We start from the raw sequence: 22,172 nt of genomic DNA on the forward strand, positions 1-22,172 counted from the left end.
ACTCAAGTACCCTAGATGGTTCAAGTGATATTCATATCAACTCTACCCAAGTCGCAAGTGTATTTCTATAGTCCTCGAGCGTAAATTTGGGCAGCATGCCCTTTGTGTTTACCTAATTTTCCAGCCATTTATGGCTTCATTATTGTAACCCTGAAAGGAAAACAAATGGAGTGGAATGAGCTAAAAGCCCAGTGAAGTTCCAAATAGTAAATTGACCATTATTTATAAGTACAAGTTTTCGATATAGCAAAGTAACGAGCATGAAGAGTTTATAAAGGTGAGCAATAACACGTCAAGTAGAAATCTCAAAATGAGCGAGTGTAAAAGTTTTTCAAAATAAACAATAATCCAATAAGCAATAATCATTCCAACGCATAAGGATACGGATGGCTCTCAGGAGCCAACTTCCATTCATCATCAGGAGCTTGATCACGTAGTAGTTGACACTCCGTCAACTTTCAAGTAAAGGAACCAATCCAGTAGAGCACCACTTAACTACTCTCCGTCCACCATTCAAACCCCCTACTGGGCCCAAAATCCTCAAGAAACACGGGTGGTAATACTCGAGTATACCAATTAGTCGAGGAGATATCACTCCACTCGACAAAACAAGAGACCCAGGGTTCGTTACCCAATCGACCAAGCCCTTGCCGGCTCGACTTAAGTAACTCGCCGCAGGGTTTCTGGAATTCCAGGAAGTGCGCGCATCATAAACAAGTATATCGAGTCAATTGCAACAATAAACAAGTATATATCACATAAGGGCAAGTGCGATAAAGTACACTCTTGCCCTAACAATTCACGTATATAACATGTAATCATATTGGCCACGTATCAAGTTCAAGTATCAAGTTCAATTCGGTATTTGAAAGCACTCACCAAAAGATATAGTGCCTTTACTGGTCACTTTCAGGTTATACTCCGGGTTCGGAGTCCAAATCTGCGATAAAACTTAGTTTAAGAACTTTGAAACATGACTAAGATTCGAAACTTAGATGTTTCGTTCAATAAAAATCAAGAAATTGGAATTCACTTGGAGAGTAGTCGTGAAACACTTGCTCGCTTTTTAAAGGATAAAACTTTGTAACATTTATACTTGAAAATGCCATGCGAGTCGAAAGTACAAGGAAAACATACTCCGAGCATTCATTATTTCATTTCTCAAGGGTACAAGTTCGGCCAAATCCTTACTTATATACCTCGGAACAAGAAGACTCAAGTACCCTAAATGGTTCAAGTGATATTCATATCAACCCAAGTCGCAAGTGTATTTCTATAGTCCTCGAGCGTAAATTTGGGCAGCATGCCCTTTGTGTTTACCTAATTTTCCAGCCATTTATGGCTTCATTATTGTACCCCTGAAAGGAAAACAAATGGAGTGGAATGAGCTAAAAGCCCAGTGAAGTTCCAAATAGTAAATTGACCATTATTTATAAGTACAAGTTTTCGATATAGCAAAGTAACGAGCATGAAGAGTTCATAAAGGTGAGCAATAACACGTCAAGTAGAAATCTCAAAATGAGCGAGTGTAAAAGTTTTTCAAAATAAACAATAATCCAATAAGCAATAATCATTCCAACGCATAAGGATACGGATGGCTCTCAGGAGCCAACTTCCATTCATCATCAGGAGCTTGATCACGTAGTAGTTGACACTCCGTCAACTTTCAAGTAAAGGAACCAATCCAGTAGAGCACCACTTAACTACTCTCCGTCCACCATTCAAACCCCCTACTGGGCCCAAAATCCTCAAGAAACACGGGTGGTAATACTCGAGTATACCAATTAGTCGAGGAGATATCACTCCACTCGACAAAACAAGAGACCCAGGGTTCGTTACCCAATCGACCAAGCCCTTGCCGGCTCGACTTAAGTAACTCGCCGCAGGGTTTCTGGAATTCCAGGAAGTGCGCGCATCATAAACAAGTATATCGAGTCAATTGCAACAATAAACAAGTATATATCACATAAGGGCAAGTGCGATAAAGTACACTCTTGCCCTAACAATTCACGTATATAACATGTAATCATATTGGCCACGTATCAAGTTCAAGTATCAAGTTCAATTCGGTATTTGAAAGCACTCACCAAAAGATATAGTGCCTTTACTGGTCACTTTCAGGTTATACTCCGGGTTCGGAGTCCAAATCTGCGATAAAACTTAGTTTAAGAACTTTGAAACATGACTAAGATTCGAAACTTAGATGTTTCGTTCAATAAAAATCAAGAAATTGGAATTCACTTGGAGAGTAGTCGTGAAACACTTGCTCGCTTTTTAAAGGATAAAACTTTGTAACATTTATACTTGAAAATGCCATGCGAGTCGAAAGTACAAGGAAAACATACTCCGAGCATTCATTATTTCATTTCTCAAGGGTACAAGTTCGGCCAAATCCTTACTTATATACCTCGGAACAAGAAGACTCAAGTACCCTAAATGGTTCAAGTGATATTCATATCAACCCAAGTCGCAAGTGTATTTCTATAGTCCTCGAGCGTAAATTTGGGCAGCATGCCCTTTGTGTTTACCTAATTTTCCAGCCATTTATGGCTTCATTATTGTACCCCTGAAAGGAAAACAAATGGAGTGGAATGAGCTAAAAGCCCAGTGAAGTTCCAAATAGTAAATTGACCATTATTTATAAGTACAAGTTTTCGATATAGCAAAGTAACGAGCATGAAGAGTTCATAAAGGTGAGCAATAACACGTCAAGTAGAAATCTCAAAATGAGCGAGTGTAAAAGTTTTTCAAAATAAACAATAATCCAATAAGCAATAATCATTCCAACGCATAAGGATACGGATGGCTCTCAGGAGCCAACTTCCATTCATCATCAGGAGCTTGATCACGTAGTAGTTGACACTCCGTCAACTTTCAAGTAAAGGAACCAATCCAGTAGAGCACCACTTAACTACTCTCCGTCCACCATTCAAACCCCCTACTGGGCCCAAAATCCTCAAGAAACACGGGTGGTAATACTCGAGTATACCAATTAGTCGAGGAGATATCACTCCACTCGACAAAACAAGAGACCCAGGGTTCGTTACCCAATCGACCAAGCCCTTGCCGACTCGACTTAAGTAACTCGCCGCAGGGTTTCTGGAATTCCAGGAAGTGCGCGCATCATAAACAAGTATATCGAGTCAATTGCAACAATAAACAAGTATATATCACATAAGGGCAAGTGCGATAAAGTACACTCTTGCCCTAACAATTCACGTATATAACATGTAATCATATTGGCCACGTATCAAGTTCAAGTATCAAGTTCAATTCGGTATTTGAAAGCACTCACCAAAAGATATAGTGCCTTTACTGGTCACTTTCAGGTTATACTCCGGGTTCGGAGTCCAAATCTGCGATAAAACTTAGTTTGACAACTTTGAAACATGACTAAGATTCGAAACTTAGACGTTTCATTCAATAAAAATCAAGAAATTGGAATTCACTTGGAGAGTAGTCGTGAAACACTTGCTCGCTTTTTAAACGATAAAACTTTGTAACATTTATACTTGAAAATGCCATGCGAGTCGAAAGTACAAGGAAAACATACTCCGAGCAATCATTATTTCATTTCTCAAGGGTACAAGTTCGGCCAAGTCCTTACTTATATACCTCGGAACAAGAAGACTCAAGTACCCTAGATGGTTCAAGTGATATTCATATCAACTCTGCCCAAGTCGCAAGTGTATTTCTATAGTCCTCGAGCGTAAATTTGGGCAGCATGCCCTTTGTGTTTACCTAATTTTCCAGCCATTTATGGCTTCATTATTGTAACCCTGAAAGGAAAACAAATGGAGTGGAATGAGCTAAAACCCAGTGAAGTTCCAAATAGTAAATTGACCATTATTTATAAGTACAAGTTTTCGATATAGCAAAGTAACGAGCATGAAGAGTTTATAAAGGTGAGCAATAACACGTCAAGTAGAAATCTCAAAATGAGCGAGTGTAAAAGTTTTTCAAAATAAACAATAATCCAATAAGCAATAATCATTCCAACGCATAAGGATACGGATGGCTCTCAGGAGCCAACTTCCATTCCTCATCAGGAGCTTGATCACGTAGTAGTTGACACTCCGTCAACTTTCAAGTAAAGGAACCAATCCAGTAGAGCACCACTTAACTACTCTCCGTCCACCATTCAAACCCCCTACTGGGCCCAAAATCCTCAAGAAACACGGGTGGTAATACTCGAGTATACCAATTAGTCGAGGAGATATCACTCCACTCGACAAAACAAGAGACCCAGGGTTCGTTACCCAATCGACCAAGCCCTTGCCGGCTCGACTTAAGTAACTCGCCGCAGGGTTTCTGGAATTCCAGGAAGTGCGCGCATCATAAACAAGTATATCGAGTCAATTGCAACAATAAACAAGTATATATCACATAAGGGCAAGTGCGATAAAGTACACTCTTGCCCTAACAATTCACGTATATAACATGTAATCATATTGGCCACGTATCAAGTTCAAGTATCAAGTTCAATTCGGTATTTGAAAGCACTCACCAAAAGATATAGTGCCTTTACTGGTCACTTTCAGGTTATACTCCGGGTTCGGAGTCCAAATCTGCGATAAAACTTAGTTTAAGAACTTTGAAACATGACTAAGATTCGAAACTTAGATGTTTCGTTCAATAAAAATCAAGAAATTGGAATTCACTTGGAGAGTAGTCGTGAAACACTTGCTCGCTTTTTAAAGGATAAAACTTTGTAACATTTATACTTGAAAATGCCATGCGAGTCGAAAGTACAAGGAAAACATACTCCGAGCATTCATTATTTCATTTCTCAAGGGTACAAGTTCGGCCAAATCCTTACTTATATACCTCGGAACAAGAAGACTCAAGTACCCTAAATGGTTCAAGTGATATTCATATCAACCCAAGTCGCAAGTGTATTTCTATAGTCCTCGAGCGTAAATTTGGGCAGCATGCCCTTTGTGTTTACCTAATTTTCCAGCCATTTATGGCTTCATTATTGTACCCCTGAAAGGAAAACAAATGGAGTGGAATGAGCTAAAAGCCCAGTGAAGTTCCAAATAGTAAATTGACCATTATTTATAAGTACAAGTTTTCGATATAGCAAAGTAACGAGCATGAAGAGTTCATAAAGGTGAGCAATAACACGTCAAGTAGAAATCTCAAAATGAGCGAGTGTAAAAGTTTTTCAAAATAAACAATAATCCAATAAGCAATAATCATTCCAACGCATAAGGATACGGATGGCTCTCAGGAGCCAACTTCCATTCATCATCAGGAGCTTGATCACGTAGTAGTTGACACTCCGTCAACTTTCAAGTAAAGGAACCAATCCAGTAGAGCACCACTTAACTACTCTCCGTCCACCATTCAAACCCCCTACTGGGCCCAAAATCCTCAAGAAACACGGGTGGTAATACTCGAGTTTACCAATTAGTCGAGGAGATATCACTCCACTCGACAAAACAAGAGACCCAGGGTTCGTTACCCAATCGACCAAGCCCTTGCCGGCTCGACTTAAGTAACTCGCCGCAGGGTTTCTGGAATTCCAGGAAGTGCGCGCATCATAAACAAGTATATCGAGTCAATTGCAACAATAAACAAGTATATATCACATAAGGGCAAGTGCAATAAAGTACACTCTTGCCCTAACAATTCACGTATATAACATGTAATCATATTGGCCACGTATCAAGTTCAAGTATCAAGTTCAATTCGGTATTTGAAAGCACTCACCAAAAGATATAGTGCCTTTACTGGTCACTTTCAGGTTATACTCCGGGTTCGGAGTCCAAATCTGCGATAAAATTTAGTTTGACAACTTTGAAACATGACTAAGATTCGAAACTTAGACGTTTCTTTCAATAAAAATCAAGAAATTGGAATTCACTTGGAGAGTAGTCGTGAAACACTTGCTCGCTTTTTAAAGGATAAAACTTTGTAACATTTATACTTGAAAATGCCATGCGAGTCGAAAGTACAAGGAAAACATACTCCGAGCATTCATTATTTCATTTCTCAAGGGTACAAGTTCGGCCAAATCCTTACTTATATACCTCGGAACAAGAAGACTCAAGTACCCTAAATGGTTCAAGTGATATTCATATCAACCCAAGTCGCAAGTGTATTTCTATAGTCCTCGAGCGTAAATTTGGGCAGCATGCCCTTTGTGTTTACCTAATTTTTCAGCCATTTATGGCTTCATTATTGTACCCCTGAAAGGAAAACAAATGGAGTGGAATGAGCTAAAAGCCCAGTGAAGTTCCAAATAGTAAATTGACCATTATTTATAAGTACAAGTTTTCGATATAGCAAAGTAACGAGCATGAAGAGTTCATAAAGGTGAGCAATAACACGTCAAGTAGAAATCTCAAAATGAGCGAGTGTAAAAGTTTTTCAAAATAAACAATAATCCAATAAGCAATAATCATTCCAACGCATAAGGATACGGATGGCTCTCAGGAGCCAACTTCCATTCATCATCAGGAGCTTGATCACGTAGTAGTTGACACTCCGTCAACTTTCAAGTAAAGGAACCAATCCAGTAGAGCACCACTTAACTACTCTCCGTCCACCATTCAAACCCCCTATTGGGCCCAAAATCCTCAAGAAACACGGGTGGTAATACTCGAGTATACCAATTAGTCGAGGAGATATCACTCCACTCGACAAAACAAGAGACCCAGGGTTCGTTACCCAATCGACCAAGCCCTTGCCGGCTCGACTTAAGTAACTCGCCGCAGGGTTTCTGGAATTCCAGGAAGTGCGCGCATCATAAACAAGTATATCGAGTCAATTGCAACAATAAACAAGTATATATCACATAAGGGCAAGTGCGATAAAGTACACTCTTGCCCTAACAATTCACGTATATAACATGTAATCATATTGGCCACGTATCAAGTTCAAGTATCAAGTTCAATTCGGTATTTGAAAGCACTCACCAAAAGATATAGTGCCTTTACTGGTCACTTTCAGGTTATACTCCGGGTTCGGAGTCCAAATCTGCGATAAAATTTAGTTTGACAACTTTGAAACATGACTAAGATTCGAAACTTAGACGTTTCATTCAATAAAAATCAAGAAATTGGAATTCACTTGGAGAGTAGTCGTGAAACACTTGCTCGCTTTTTAAAGGATAAAACTTTGTAACATTTATACTTGAAAATGCCATGCGAGTCGAAAGTACAAGGAAAACATACTCCGAGCATTCATTATTTCATTTCTCAAGGGTACAAGTTCGGCCAAATCCTTACTTATATACCTCGGAACAAGAAGACTCAAGTACCCTAAATGGTTCAAGTGATATTCATATCAACCCAAGTCGCAAGTGTATTTCTATAGTCCTCGAGCGTAAATTTGGGCAGCATGCCCTTTGTGTTTACCTAATTTTTCAGCCATTTATGGCTTCATTATTGTACCCCTGAAAGGAAAACAAATGGAGTGGTATGAGCTAAAAGCCCAGTGAAGTTCCAAATAGTAAATTGACCATTATTTATAAGTACAAGTTTTCGATATAGCAAAGTAACGAGCATGAAGAGTTCATAAAGGTGAGCAATAACACGTCAAGTAGAAATCTCAAAATGAGCGAGTGTAAAAGTTTTTCAAAATAAACAATAATCCAATAAGCAATAATCATTCCAACGCATAAGGATACGGATGGCTCTCAGGAGCCAACTTCCATTCATCATCAGGAGCTTGATCACGTAGTAGTTGACACTCCGTCAACTTTCAAGTAAAGGAACCAATCCAGTAGAGCACCACTTAACTACTCTCCGTCCACCATTCAAACCCCCTATTGGGCCCAAAATCCTCAAGAAACACGGGTGGTAATACTCGAGTATACCAATTAGTCGAGGAGATATCACTCCACTCGACAAAACAAGAGACCCAGGGTTCGTTACCCAATCGACCAAGCCCTTGCCGGCTCGACTTAAGTAACTCGCCGCAGGGTTTCTGGAATTCCAGGAAGTGCGCGCATCATAAACAAGTATATCGAGTCAATTGCAACAATAAACAAGTATATATCACATAAGGGCAAGTGCGATAAAGTACACTCTTGCCCTAACAATTCACGTATATAACATGTAATCATATTGGCCACGTATCAAGTTCAAGTATCAAGTTCAATTCGGTATTTGAAAGCACTCACCAAAAGATATAGTGCCTTTACTGGTCACTTTCAGGTTATACTCCGGGTTCGGAGTCCAAATCTGCGATAAAATTTAGTTTGACAACTTTGAAACATGACTAAGATTCGAAACTTAGACGTTTCATTCAATAAAAATCAAGAAATTGGAATTCACTTGGAGAGTAGTCGTGAAACATTTGCTCGCTTTTTAAACGATAAAACTTTGTAACATTTATACTTGAAAATGCCATGCGAGTCGAAAGTACAAGGAAAACATACTCCGAGCAATCATTATTTCATTTCTCAAGGGTACAAGTTCGGCCAAGTCCTTACTTATATACCTCGGAACAAGAAGACTCAAGTACCCTAGATGGTTCAAGTGATATTCATATTAACTCTACCCAAGTCGCAAGTGTATTTCTATAGTCCTCGAGCGTAAATTTGGGCAGCATGCCCTTTGTGTTTACCTAATTTTCCAGCCATTTATGGCTTCATTATTGTAACCCTGAAAGGAAAACAAATGGAGTGGAATGAGCTAAAAGCCCAGTGAAGTTCCAAATAGTAAATTGACCATTATTTATAAGTACAAGTTTTCGATATAGCAAAGTAACGAGCATGAAGAGTTCATAAAGGTGAGCAATAACACGTCAAGTAGAAATCTCAAAATGAGCGAGTGTAAAAGTTTTTCAAAATAAACAATAATCCAATAAGCAATAATCATTCCAACGCATAAGGATACGGATGGCTCTCAGGAGCCAACTTCCATTCATCATCAGGAGCTTGATCACGTAGTAGTTGACACTCCGTCAACTTTCAAGTAAAGGAACCAATCCAGTAGAGCACCACTTAACTACTCTCCGTCCACCATTCAAACCCCCTACTGGGCCCAAAATCCTCAAGAAACACGGGTGGTAATACTCGAGTATACCAATTAGTCGAGGAGATATCACTCCACTCGACAAAACAAGAGACCCAGGGTTCGTTACCCAATCGACCAAGCCCTTGCCGGCTCGACTTAAGTAACTCGCCGCAGGGTTTCTGGAATTCCAGGAAGTGCGCGCATCATAAACAAGTATATCGAGTCAATTGCAACAATAAACAAGTATATATCACATAAGGGTAAGTGCGATAAAGTACACTCTTGCCCTAACAATTCACGTATATAACATGTAATCATATTGGCCACGTATCAAGTTCAAGTATCAAGTTCAATTCGGTATTTGAAAGCACTCACCAAAAGATATAGTGCCTTTACTGGTCACTTTCAGGTTATACTCCGGGTTCGGAGTCCAAATCTGCGATAAAACTTAGTTTAAGAACTTTGAAACATGACTAAGATTCGAAACTTAGATGTTTCGTTCAATAAAAATCAAGAAATTGGAATTCACTTGGAGAGTAGTCGTGAAACACTTGCTCGCTTTTTAAAGGATAAAACTTTGTAACATTTATACTTGAAAATGCCATGCGAGTCGAAAGTACAAGGAAAACATACTCCGAGCATTCATTATTTCATTTCTCAAGGGTACAAGTTCGGCCAAATCCTTACTTATATACCTCGGAACAAGAAGACTCAAGTACCCTAAATGGTTCAAGTGATATTCATATCAACCCAAGTCGCAAGTGTATTTCTATAGTCCTCGAGCGTAAATTTGGGCAGCATGCCCTTTGTGTTTACCTAATTTTCCAGCCATTTATGGCTTCATTATTGTACCCCTGAAAGGAAAACAAATGGAGTGGAATGAGCTAAAAGCCCAGTGAAGTTCCAAATAGTAAATTGACCATTATTTATAAGTACAAGTTTTCGATATAGCAAAGTAACGAGCATGAAGAGTTCATAAAGGTGAGCAATAACACGTCAAGTAGAAATCTCAAAATGAGCGAGTGTAAAAGTTTTTCAAAATAAACAATAATCCAATAAGCAATAATCATTCCAACGCATAAGGATACGGATGGCTCTCAGGAGCCAACTTCCATTCATCATCAGGAGCTTGATCACGTAGTAGTTGACACTCCGTCAACTTTCAAGTAAAGGAACCAATCCAGTAGAGCACCACTTAACTACTCTCCGTCCACCATTCAAACCCCTACTGGGCCCAAAATCCTCAAGAAACACGGGTGGTAATACTCGAGTATACCAATTAGTCGAGGAGATATCACTCCACTCGACAAAACAAGAGACCCAGGGTTCGTTACCCAATCGACCAAGCCCTTGCCGGCTCGACTTAAGTAACTCGCCGCAGGGTTTTTGGAATTCCAGGAAGTGCGCGCATCATAAACAAGTATATCGAGTCAATTGCAACAATAAACAAGTATATATCACATAAGGGCAAGTGCGATAAAGTACACTCTTGCCCTAACAATTCACGTATATAACATGTAATCATATTGGCCACGTATCAAGTTCAAGTATCTAGTTCAATTCGGTATTTGAAAGCACTCACCAAAAGATATAGTGCCTTTACTGGTCACTTTCAGGTTATACTCCGGGTTCGGAGTTCAAATCTGCGATAAAATTTAGTTTGACAACTTTGAAACATGACTAAGATTCGAAACTTAGACGTTTCATTCAATAAAAATCAAGAAATTGGAATTCACTTGGAGAGTAGTCGTGAAACATTTGCTCGCTTTTTAAATGATAAAACTTTGTAACATTTATACTTGAAAATGCCATGCGAGTCGAAAGTACAAGGAAAACATACTCCGAGCAATCATTATTTCATTTCTCAAGGGTACAAGTTCGGCCAAGTCCTTACTTATATACCTCGGAACAAGAAGACTCAAGTACCCTAGATGGTTCAAGTGATATTCATATCAACTCTACCCAAGTCGCAAGTGTATTTCTATAGTCCTCGAGCGTAAATTTGGGCAGCATGCCCTTTGTGTTTACCTAATTTTCCAGCCATTTATGGCTTCATTATTTTTCCTCAGCCAATCCCAAAGTCATACATATCATAGATTCAAGTAAATAGCCGTTCCATAGGCTCATAACAACATAAGAACAAAAATCAAAGTGATAACAAGTGCGGAAATATAACCTAGCAAAAGACAGATTTGACGTGTGGTTGCGGAAATAACACATCCGAGGCTACGCTTCTCGGATTGAGGCGTAACTTAAACTGTTTCGAAGCTAAGACACAGGGCTATAATTTTCATGAAGATTGCTTATTCCAGTTTCCAATGCAACCTAGTCAAATTCCCAATTTACAGAACCAAAATCCAACTAGTCAGCTAATTAACCGCACTGCACTGGAATGGTCATATCTCAGGTTACCAAGGTCCGATTAAGGTGTTCTTGGAGGTGTTTAAAAGATAAGACAGAATACTAAAACTTTCATGTTTTGGAAAATAGCTAAATTGTGACAGCCCCACCTCCCCCTAAGGCGAACCAAAGGGTTTGGCGGACCGCCTGCCCAGCTCTCGCCGGGACTCAGTCGTTCACTCACACAAATCAGAAATAGAACCACAAGAGAAAAAAAACAAAACGAGGATCCAAAACTTAAAACAAAACTTATATACATAGAAATCTCAGAAGGAAGTACAACCGTCAAATATACAGAGGTTCTCAATCACCAGACAACCATCCCGTGCCAAGCACTAGGGCGAGAACCATGACACAAGAAAACCAAGGGCTAGACCCAGCTAGTCTATTCCGGCTTTCGTCCTTGCTCGCCTTCCCCTGTTAAGGAAAACAAACTAAAGGGGTGAGCTTTAAGCTCAGTGAGGTTCCGAACACATAGGCAACAAGAAGTTCAATGCACTCTGTGACAGCCCCACCTTCCCCTAAGGCGAACCAAAGGGGTTAGTGGACTGCCTGCCCAGCTCTCGCCAGGACTACGGGCAGATACACGCGATCTAAAACGTTTCGGGAAAGTAAAAGCGCGCTCGGACAAGCCACAAGTATCAAAATAACAAAATAAAAAAAAAACGAAAACAGTGAATAGTGCCTGGAACAGGGGAATCCGGCCGGAATCTGGCCGGATTAGCGGCCGGATTCTTGGCCGGATACTGTCCAGTGGCTAACTTCCGAATTCAAAATTTTCCCCAAGCAATCCGGCCGACAATCCGGCCAGTTTCTGGCCGGATTCCTGGCCGGATTCAGTCCAGTGCCTTTCCGTCAAAAATTTTTCTTTTGCCGTTTGCAAGCCGAATCGATCCGAAAGTCAACCAAACATCAACCAGACATAAATACATTGAAATTCAATATTTACAACCACATTGGCATGTCAAAAGCTATACATCATAGATACACATATGCGGTTTGCCAATCAAAAGATGAACCCAATACACATTAGGGTTTCATGCAAAGAGCTATTCAAAATAGACATATACATGGCTCAATTTGGCAACCAACAAGTATGATCTTCCAAAAATGATCATTTTCCTGTAAGGAAAACAAATGGAACGGAGTGAGCTAAAGCTCAGTGATCAACTATCACATAATCAACAAAGATCACTTAAGCATAACCGTTCATTTCAAGTATACAAATAAGAAGAAAAACAAATCGGTAAAAGGATACGGACGGCTCTCAAGAGCCCATTTCCACGCTTGCATTCTTGATCCAACCTCATTGACCCTCCGTCAATGTTAAAAGTACCAAACCGTAGACCTCACTTCACTTCCATTCCTTCCACCCAACATACCCCAACCGGGCCAGCACTCCAAGCAGTAGCTTTAGGTGATACTCGAGTACACCGGAACCAAAGGTCTCATTACCACAAGATTCCCTTTTCAGTCCCCGTGGCTAGTCAATTTTCACGACCAAACCCTCGCTGGCTCGATTCAAGTGACTACCAACGGGGTCGAGCTCAGTAGTACAGTAGGGCCGTTGGATACTCGTCCAACCGACACCCAACAATTTCCCATGAATGGAATTCAATATCTCATATAGCAAATGCAGTAATACAGTGAAACGGTAAACAGTCATTTACAGGAATAAAAGGAATGAGGGCGGTCAAGTACACCCTCACCCTAATCATTTCCAATAGCCAAACAAGCCTTCAAGGCATCACAATCACATATAGCAAAGCCACATTATAAGCATCCAAGTGAGTAGTATACTCACCACTCACGTAGGTGAGGTTTCATGCACCGCCGTCCAAAGTACGTCGTGCACTAACGTCACGCCCTAGAACATGTAAACAAATACCATAAGACTCGATAACGAGTCATAAAGCCATGCCAATCACAACCCCAATAGGGTTGCATATGCATATATAAGCATAATAGCAAACCAGAAAATTCAGCAATGCAAGTATATTAGCCCTAACAACAAAACAGTTTTGGCCTCCTAATGCGGTAATGGCACAAAATGCTCTACGCTTATTGGATGAGGGTGTAAGACCCACCATCTCGAAGCTAAAAGACAGGGCTACAACAATGTAGAAGGTCACTCAGTCCAAATCCTAGCACAACTAGGTCAAAAATGCAGAATACCAAACCAGAACCGAGATTGCAGGTTTACAAATCACACAATGCTGTAATTAGTCCAACTCAGTCTATACAGGTCCAAATGCATTGATTCCAAAGGAATGAGGTAGCTATGACATCAAGATACATTTCATCAGAAGACACCAACATCCAAATCCAAACCAATTCCAGTCAAAACAGACGATTACAAGCGCAGTTCGCACATTCTGATCAACCAGAACAGCAACAGTAAAATCGACATATCTCATTCTACACTACTTCAATTGCCCTTAACTTTTACAGGCATCTCAAACACATCAATACCTACAACTTTGATGTTTTAAGCAAAGGCCAATTCGGCCTCTAACCATATGATCCAAAACCGGACAGAAAAGGGGGTTATGAAACCCTAACTTTTCACATTTCAATCCAAACCCAAAATTGGTTGCAATTTCCTATCATACACACCTACTAGAGTCATAACCCCTCATTACCAACCATCATAAATAACCACAACACCATGATCACATTAAACCAGAAAATTCCTCAAAAAAATAAAAACTTCACCAATTCATTCCAAACCAAGAAATAAACCACAATTTTCAACACTATAGCCACCATTAGGCACAAATTAAACATCATTAGGTGTAAGAGGAAGTGTAATCATCACTTACCTAGAAAACAAGAGAGAGGGAGTTGTAGAACACCTTAGCTTCCTTAACAAACTTCACCAAACAACTTACTAGCACCTAATGGAAGACTTTTATGGAGTAGAAACTAGTTGATGCAATTGGTTTGGAAGATTGAGCTAAATGGAAGCTTGAAAATTGGAGAAATCTTCTTCCTTCTTGAGCTTAAGAGAGTCGGCCACCAAGGAGTGAAAAATGGTGATTTTTAGTCAATTTTTGAGATATTTAACTTAAGGGTAAAAAGTCAAAAAGTCCAACCAATGAGAAAGTGCCACTTGGCACTCTATTAAATGCATTTCTATCCTTTAAGTCTCTCTCACATCAATCAAATCACCTCCTCTTCTTATCTCTTAACACCCGATAAATTTCACTCAGTATCCGGAACTTAATCTTATTGGCCGAATTTTTCCGAACTTTTCGCACTAGTGGGGCCCACGTCCATAATCTATCCGTAATTTTTCAAAAACTACCCAATGCTAGAAAAAACATCTAAAAACTATAATTACCCATAAAATCCACCAAGAAATTTTTCCTAAGCCAGAAAATGCAGAAAACATGCAATTAAAGGGAAAAAACCCAAGGAAAAATATTAGGGAATTACGGGTTCTCACACACTCATTACATGTTACCAATAATTCAAATACAAAAGAAAGCGATAAACACCTTCATTAAAAGGATACGTGCTCACAAGGAGCCATTCGTTCATTCATTCGTTCATTCATTCTCCTTTCGTTCCCTTATACCTTCAATCATTTGAAAATGCATTTGTATATAAGTAAAACCCTCATTCATTCATTCGTTCATTCATTCATTCACCAGGCTCCACCAACCTCCACCAACCTACAAGGTAATACTCGAGTATACCAAAACGTTCACCCAGGTCCCTAATCGCCCGACCGAGTCCGCTTCTGGCTCGAGACGACCGGTAACAAGGGGCAATGGCCAGTTCAGCCAAAAGGCTTACATTCATGCACAAATAACATTTCAATCATTCAATCATTGAAAATTTCACAATCGTTTAGGCCGAGTGCGATAAAGTACACACTTGCCTAGAAAACTCGTTTTAACAATCATTGAAAGCATATAACATGTTATCAATCATTCATACCAGCCATAAAATCATGAAACATATCAAACAGGGAACACTCACCTATACACGCAAAATAACGTCCATTTCTCAATCACCAATGAAACCTAAAAGTAAACAAAGAACACGTTACAATCCATCTAGCATGATTTGGATGAAATCAAGGATTACCCGACTACTCGCGAGTAAACGTATAAAATGACTTTTAAAGTGTCAAAAGAGCATATGGATCCGTGGATGGAAATTACTAGGGTTCATAAACCAACCGCGAAACCAAACACAAAAAGGTTATGAAATTTCCGGCAGAAAACACTTTAACCAACGACAAATCAAAATCCAATAAGGTAAGCTAAGAAGTGTTGTTTCCGGAAATCGTTTATGTAGCTCAAAATCAATAGACTCTATGCCTTGATGAAAATCATGAAAAGGTGGCAAAACTATCTCACTTTCACTCTTAAAACTTCACTTAAAAGTTATTCACTTGTGGCCGAGAGAACCCTAGGTCAACCTCTATATTTTGGTAAACAGTAAGTAAACATTTGGAATTGCAACCCAAAGAGGTATTAGGTTTTAGAATAGTAAAATGATCATTTTATTTGCCAAGCGGAAATATACAGGTTCAAATAGAAATTTAGCCCTCGGCCACCTTTTGAAAGAGCCGATAACATTTTCAGTAAATACGTCCAATTTGTCACAAAATACATTCGCAAAAATTACTTTAACTTGCTCACATTACAAGAAGATAAACGGACGGCATGTCCTTTGTGTTTACCTATTTTCCAGCCATTAATGGCTTCATTATTTTCCTCAAAACAGTCCCAACATCTCATATAGAATAATATCATGTCCAAAAGCCATTCACTAGGCTTAAAGTCATGTAAATACAAAAATAAATACAAAAATCAAGCTAGAAACATTTCCGGATAAAAACAGTTTTTGACACCATTTTGCGGTTTTGGCATCATTGGCGCTACGATTATCGGATGAAGGTGAAAGACACACAGTTTCAAAGCTAACAAATAGGGCTAAAATGTTGAAGAAGGCCACTCAGTCCAGTTTGTAGTGAAACTAGGTCAAAATTGACATATATGAAACCAGAAACTCACAAACAGGTTGGCTAACCGCACAATTGTTAAACAGCAATAATTCAGGCTACCGAAGTCCGATTGAAGTGTATCTTATGGTGTTTCGAAGCTAAGACACAACCCTACATTTCTTATGAAGACCTCCATGGCCAAATCCTGCATTTGCATGATCAAAAATGGAAAACTACACAAAAACAGAATTCTGGGCGCGAAACAGGTTTCATGGACAGTCAATGGTATTTCGGTCATTTCACATGCTACAGTGGTAGGATCAAGCTGGAAGTTTACAGGCTACTAGTTTATATCATTGGCTACAACTTTCATGTTTTGGCCAAAATCTAATTCGGTAAGGATCATGGTGAAAAGTCACGGTCAGATTGGGTGAAAAGACAACCCTGTTCACTGAACTCCTACCTAGACCAGTCTGGGTTTTTCCGAATTATCTCAGCATATACAACTCCAATTCCAGTGATTCCAAAGCCATTTGAAAGCTAAGATACAAGGCTATGATGCTTAAGAAGACATCAACAACCAAATCGGTAGTATTCCCAGTCAAACTACCCAATTACCAAAGCTGATTATTATTCTCGGATAGAAACAGGGTAGCATGGGTATTTCGGTCTTTTCACAGGCTACCGAGCTCATATTGAGCTGAAAATTTACAGGTAACTAGAAAACATCATTCTATACAACTTTCATGTTTTGTGCTAAGGCCAATTCGGCCTCTAACCTGGTCAAACAGAAATGGGCAGAATTGAGGAAATGAAACCTTAACTGGAAATTTTTGCATTCAAGTCAGAAATTTTCCACTAAAACATCTCTTTAGCTATCACAAGTCATTAATTTAACATAATAAAGAACAAAGGAAGGATGGCTAGACATGATACCTTCAAATATCAAGAAAGGTGATGACTTAGGAATTTTTCTTCCAAAACAACTCCACTAGAAGCTTTAATCCTCCTTAATAAGTAACTTTGATGGAGTAATCTTCACTTTTAATGGTTAGAAATCAAGATTGGAGCATGGGATTGAAGTACAAGATGAAGGATTTCCTCTCTTTTCTCTCCTCAAAATTTCAGCCAACAAGGTGAAAAATGAAGAAACATTTGGTCAAAATGGATGTTTAGTAAAGTTAAGAAAAGTTAGTCAAAGTCCCAATCCAATGGTTTCATGACACTTGTCCCTCTCATTAATGTCATGCCTAACTTTTTTTGTCTTTCTCACACCTATCCACTTGGTACCTCTAAATATCTCATAACACCCGATAAATTAAACCCAGTATCCAAAACTTAACCTAACTGGCCGAAATTTTCCGAATTTTTCGCACTAGCGGGTCCCACGTCTGATATACGCTCTTAATTTCTCAAAAACTAACCGATACTAGAAAAATCATTTAAAAACTATATTTACTCATAAAATTGATCTAGAAAAATTTTCTAATAAAGAAAATGCAGAAAACGTGCAATTAAGAAAAGTACGGGTCCTCACATAAATCCCAACGGATTATAGTGAATAAACACAACCAAATAGACTAAACTGTCCACGCAGAACTCTGGAATGTAACCTAGAACAGCGAGGGTATTTTTATCTTTTCACAAGCTACGTTGCTCCGATTGAGCTGAAATTTTGTAGGCACCTATAAAATACCATTCTATACAAATTTCATGTTTTATTCCAAGCCTAATTTGGCCTCTAAATATGAGTACCAAAACCGGGCAGAACTGAATTAGGAAATTTCCAGAAATCTGGAATTTTTGGGATTTCATGACAATCTATTCATTTTCTTGCTCCCAACACTACCAAAGACCCTTATATAATCTTATATACAACATATACCCACTATACAACAAGTCTAGGCAGAAATTTAGGAAACCCTAACTTGCATATATCATCCAAAATCATCACAACAACTTGCATATCTTGTAATCAAGCCAAAACATGAACTAGATAACATCTTAAACCAAAATTTAAAAGAACAAGAACCATGATCAGATCTTACACCTCAAAGACAAAGCTTGGAAGAGTGATACTCCACCTCCTTTGGAAAATTTTAGTTCCCCTAGCTTCCCAACTCCACAACTCACTCTTTAATCGGTTTAGTTTTCTTTCTTCTCACTTGGATAGTGCAAATCAAGAAGGAAATGGTTTTCTCTTGCTCTCCCTTTCTCTCTCTTCTTGTTCGGCTATGGAGTAGAAATAAGGAAGGAAAGATGCAAAAATTGGGTTAAAAAGGAATAATAATCTCTTGGTCAAGAAACCCTTAGGTGGCGACAAGTGTCGCCACCACCACCTTTCATTTTTCTCTTTCTTTTCCTTGCTATTTTTAGCCTTAAAATTCAGTCAAGCTAGCTGGAAAATAAGAAGATATTTTGCTCAAGTATTAATGAGCTCATGTGGTAAGAAAGTGGTGTGTTCAATCGGTAGTGCGCGATACCCGTCGGTTCGCGCCGTTTCTCTTAAAAACACACGTACTAGGGTTTTTACTTCCCATTCACTAACCTTATATCATTGCTCCTAATCACATATTATTTCTCACTTAAAATTCATTTTTAATCACCAAATTCGGTCCTTGCTCCGTACCGAAAATTCATCCGGCGAAAAATCGCGAAAACCCTAATTTGCTCCAATCTTGAAAACGAAGAGTAAAACCTTACTTTCTAGGTTTATTTACACTCATTGTGGAATGATTTGGGTAGTAGGGCTTTAATAAATGAATAACTCCCAAATAAGAGGAAATTTTTAAGAAAAACGTGAGGGATTTTACAATTCCAGTGATTAAAATTAGGGTTTCTGTGAGGACTCGTAAATTTCTTATATTTTTCACAAAAATGCATTTTTATTTAGAAATTATTCATTTATTATAGCCCTACTAACCAATCATTCCCCAATAAGTGCAAATGAACCTAGAAAGTAGGGTTTCACTTTTCGTTTTCAGTTGGAGCAAGTTAGGGTTTTCGCGATTTTCCGAAGGATGATTTTTCGGTACGGAGCAAGGATTCAAATTTGGTGATTAAGAGTGACTTTTAGGTGAGAAATAATATGTGATTAGGAGCCATGATAAAAAGTTAGTGATTGGGAAGAAAAACCCTAGTACGTGATTTAAGGAAAAACGGTGCGAACCGACGTGTACCGCGCACTACCGATTGAACGCACCACTGGACCACCACTTTCTTACCACATGAGCTCATTGATATTTGAGCAAAATATCCCCTCATTTCCAGCTGCCTTTGACCAAAATTTGTGGCCAAAAATGCAAGGGAGAGAGAGAAAAATTTGCATGGCTTTGGTGGTGCCAAGTGTCACCACCTCATGGCTCCTTGATTAATTTTTTTTTCTTGCCTTTTTATCCTTCATTTCAGCCATCTTTCTTCATTTTTTCTGGTCTTGGCCAAGACAAGAGAGGAGAAAGAGAGAGCAAAGAAACACCTTCCTTCATCTTGAATTTGAGCTGCCAAGTGAGAAAGAAAGGAAACTAAACCGATTAAAGTCACCTTTGAGTGTTTGTTTAGTGAAGTATTGGTGAAATTTTGAAAGGGAAAGCTAGGGTTACTCTTGGTAGACACTTAAGCAAGGTGAGGAAGATGATTTCCCCATTTCTTACTCTTGATCTTGTTCAATTAGCTTAGCATCTCAAATTTGTGGTGAATGATGGTTGTTATCATGTTTTGGGTGTTTTTCCTTTTGGTTACATGAATTAGGGTTTGATGGATTGCTGCCTATACTTGATGTATGGTTAATATATGTTGTATTTAAGTTTTTATAGGGGGTTTTGGTAGCAAGTGAAGCAAGAAATGAAGAAAGTTATCATTGAAACCAAAAATTCCAGATTTCTGGAAATCTAGGACTCAGTTCTGCCCGTTTTTGTTGGACTAGGATAGAAGCCGAATTGGCCTTAGCATAAAACATTAAAGTTGTATATAATGATGTTTTTTAGTTTCCTGCAAAATTTCACCTCAATCGGAGCAACGTAGCCTGTGAAAAGACTGAAATACCCCTGCTGCCCTGTTTCTGTCCGAAAATGAAAACCAGCCTCTGTAAGTGGTTAGTTTGACCAGGAATATTACGGAATTGGTTGATGATGTCTTCTTAAGAATTATATCCTTGTATCTTAGCTTTCAAATGGCTTTGGAATCACTTGAATTGGAGTTGTATGTACTGAGATATGATTGAATGAATCAGGACTGCTAGTTGAACGGCGAACTGGAAAATCTGTAGTTGTTTTGGTAAATTTGACCTAGTTAGGGTGAGAACTGGACTGAGTGGTCTTCATGAAAGTTGTAGGAATTTATCTTAGCTTCGAAACGGTATACGTTTCACACCAATCCAATAAGCGTAGCCTCGGATGTGTTTTTTCCGTAAAACCCTATCAAATCTGTCTTTTACTAAAGCTTATTTCCGCACTTGTTATTAGTTTGATTTTTGTCCTTATATTGTCTTGAGCCTATTGGACGGCTATTGAAGTTAGATTGTTGTGTGTGTACCTTTGGGTTTGAATGAGAAAAATAATGAAGCCATAAATGGCTGGAAAATTTGGTAAACACAAAGGGCATGCTGCCCAAATTTTCGCTCGAGGGCTAAGTTTCTATTTGAACTTGTATACTTTTGTTTGGCCAATACCATGACCGGCTTTCCATTTTAAAACATGATACCTCTTTAGTTTAACACTTCAAATGCTACTTACTTGTCGCGCCCCACTTTTTGACGGATGTGTGGAAGTGTGGTGTGGTGAGTGTGTATGAAATGTGAACGTGTGAAAGTGAAAACAATGAAAGGCCATGGGACTTAGGAATGCGACGATTTGGCCAAGTGAAGTTCGAAAAAGGGTTTTTAATAAAAATGGAGTCGCCACTTGGTATAGAGTTAGGGTGTACCAAGTCACCCAAAAATGATTTTTGTTTTTGAATAAAAAAAGTAAATAAACCCTTTTAGAGAACTTTGGGTCTACGTAACCAAAAGAGGGATCGGGGGTCACATTTGACGAAGGGGAAGGCAAGGATAAAAATCCAAGGCACCCCTTCGACCTAACCAAGGCTAGTTGCGTGACTTAAACCAATTTTTCCTAATTTTCCTACCCAAGGTATGTATCGCGTGTTGGATATGTCTATATGAATGCAAAACCTAGACCTAGGGGGACATAGGGGAAATTTCTCTTCAAAGGTTGAGTGGTGCCAATCACATTAATTGTGAAGCCCAATAATGATCCTTTGGAGAGGTCACATGTAATCCTAAATGACGTAAAAATGAGTGGAATGCATGCCATGTGAAAGTGTGAGTTTGTGTGAAGTGAGAAAAATGATAAAAGTAATAAGATATAAGTGGAGGTGTGCAAATGTCTTTGAATGCAAATATATACTCCAAGTGCAAGTGGGCAAAAATGCATGTATGCAATTTAAAGAAAAGTGCGAAAGTGTCGGTGTGCAAATGAAGATGAAAGTACTCGTGTGCGAGTGAAGATAAAAGTGTTCGTGTGCAAGTGAAGATAAAAAAGTGTTCGTGTGCAAGTGAAAAAAGTGTTCGTGTGCAAGTGAAAGTGATAAAAAGGTGCATGTGTGCAAATGAGACAAAAGTGAAAGTGTGATGATAGAGTGGATTGAGAATGCATGAGCCTAGGGAATTCATGCATATTGGGTACGGGGAGACCTAAGTCGTGACTCAATTTACCCTTTTATAGAGAGGATACAAGCGTGCTAAGGCTTTAGAAAAAGCCACACTCGTCTATATCCCATATTTAAGGGGACTCTCAAGCAAATGAACCCTATAACTAGCATGAAATGCAAAAATCCTAAAATGGAGG

This window comes from Coffea arabica, chromosome 2e, assembly GCF_036785885.1.
Source record: "Coffea arabica cultivar ET-39 chromosome 2e, Coffea Arabica ET-39 HiFi, whole genome shotgun sequence".
Lineage (NCBI taxonomy): Eukaryota > Viridiplantae > Streptophyta > Magnoliopsida > Gentianales > Rubiaceae > Coffea > Coffea arabica.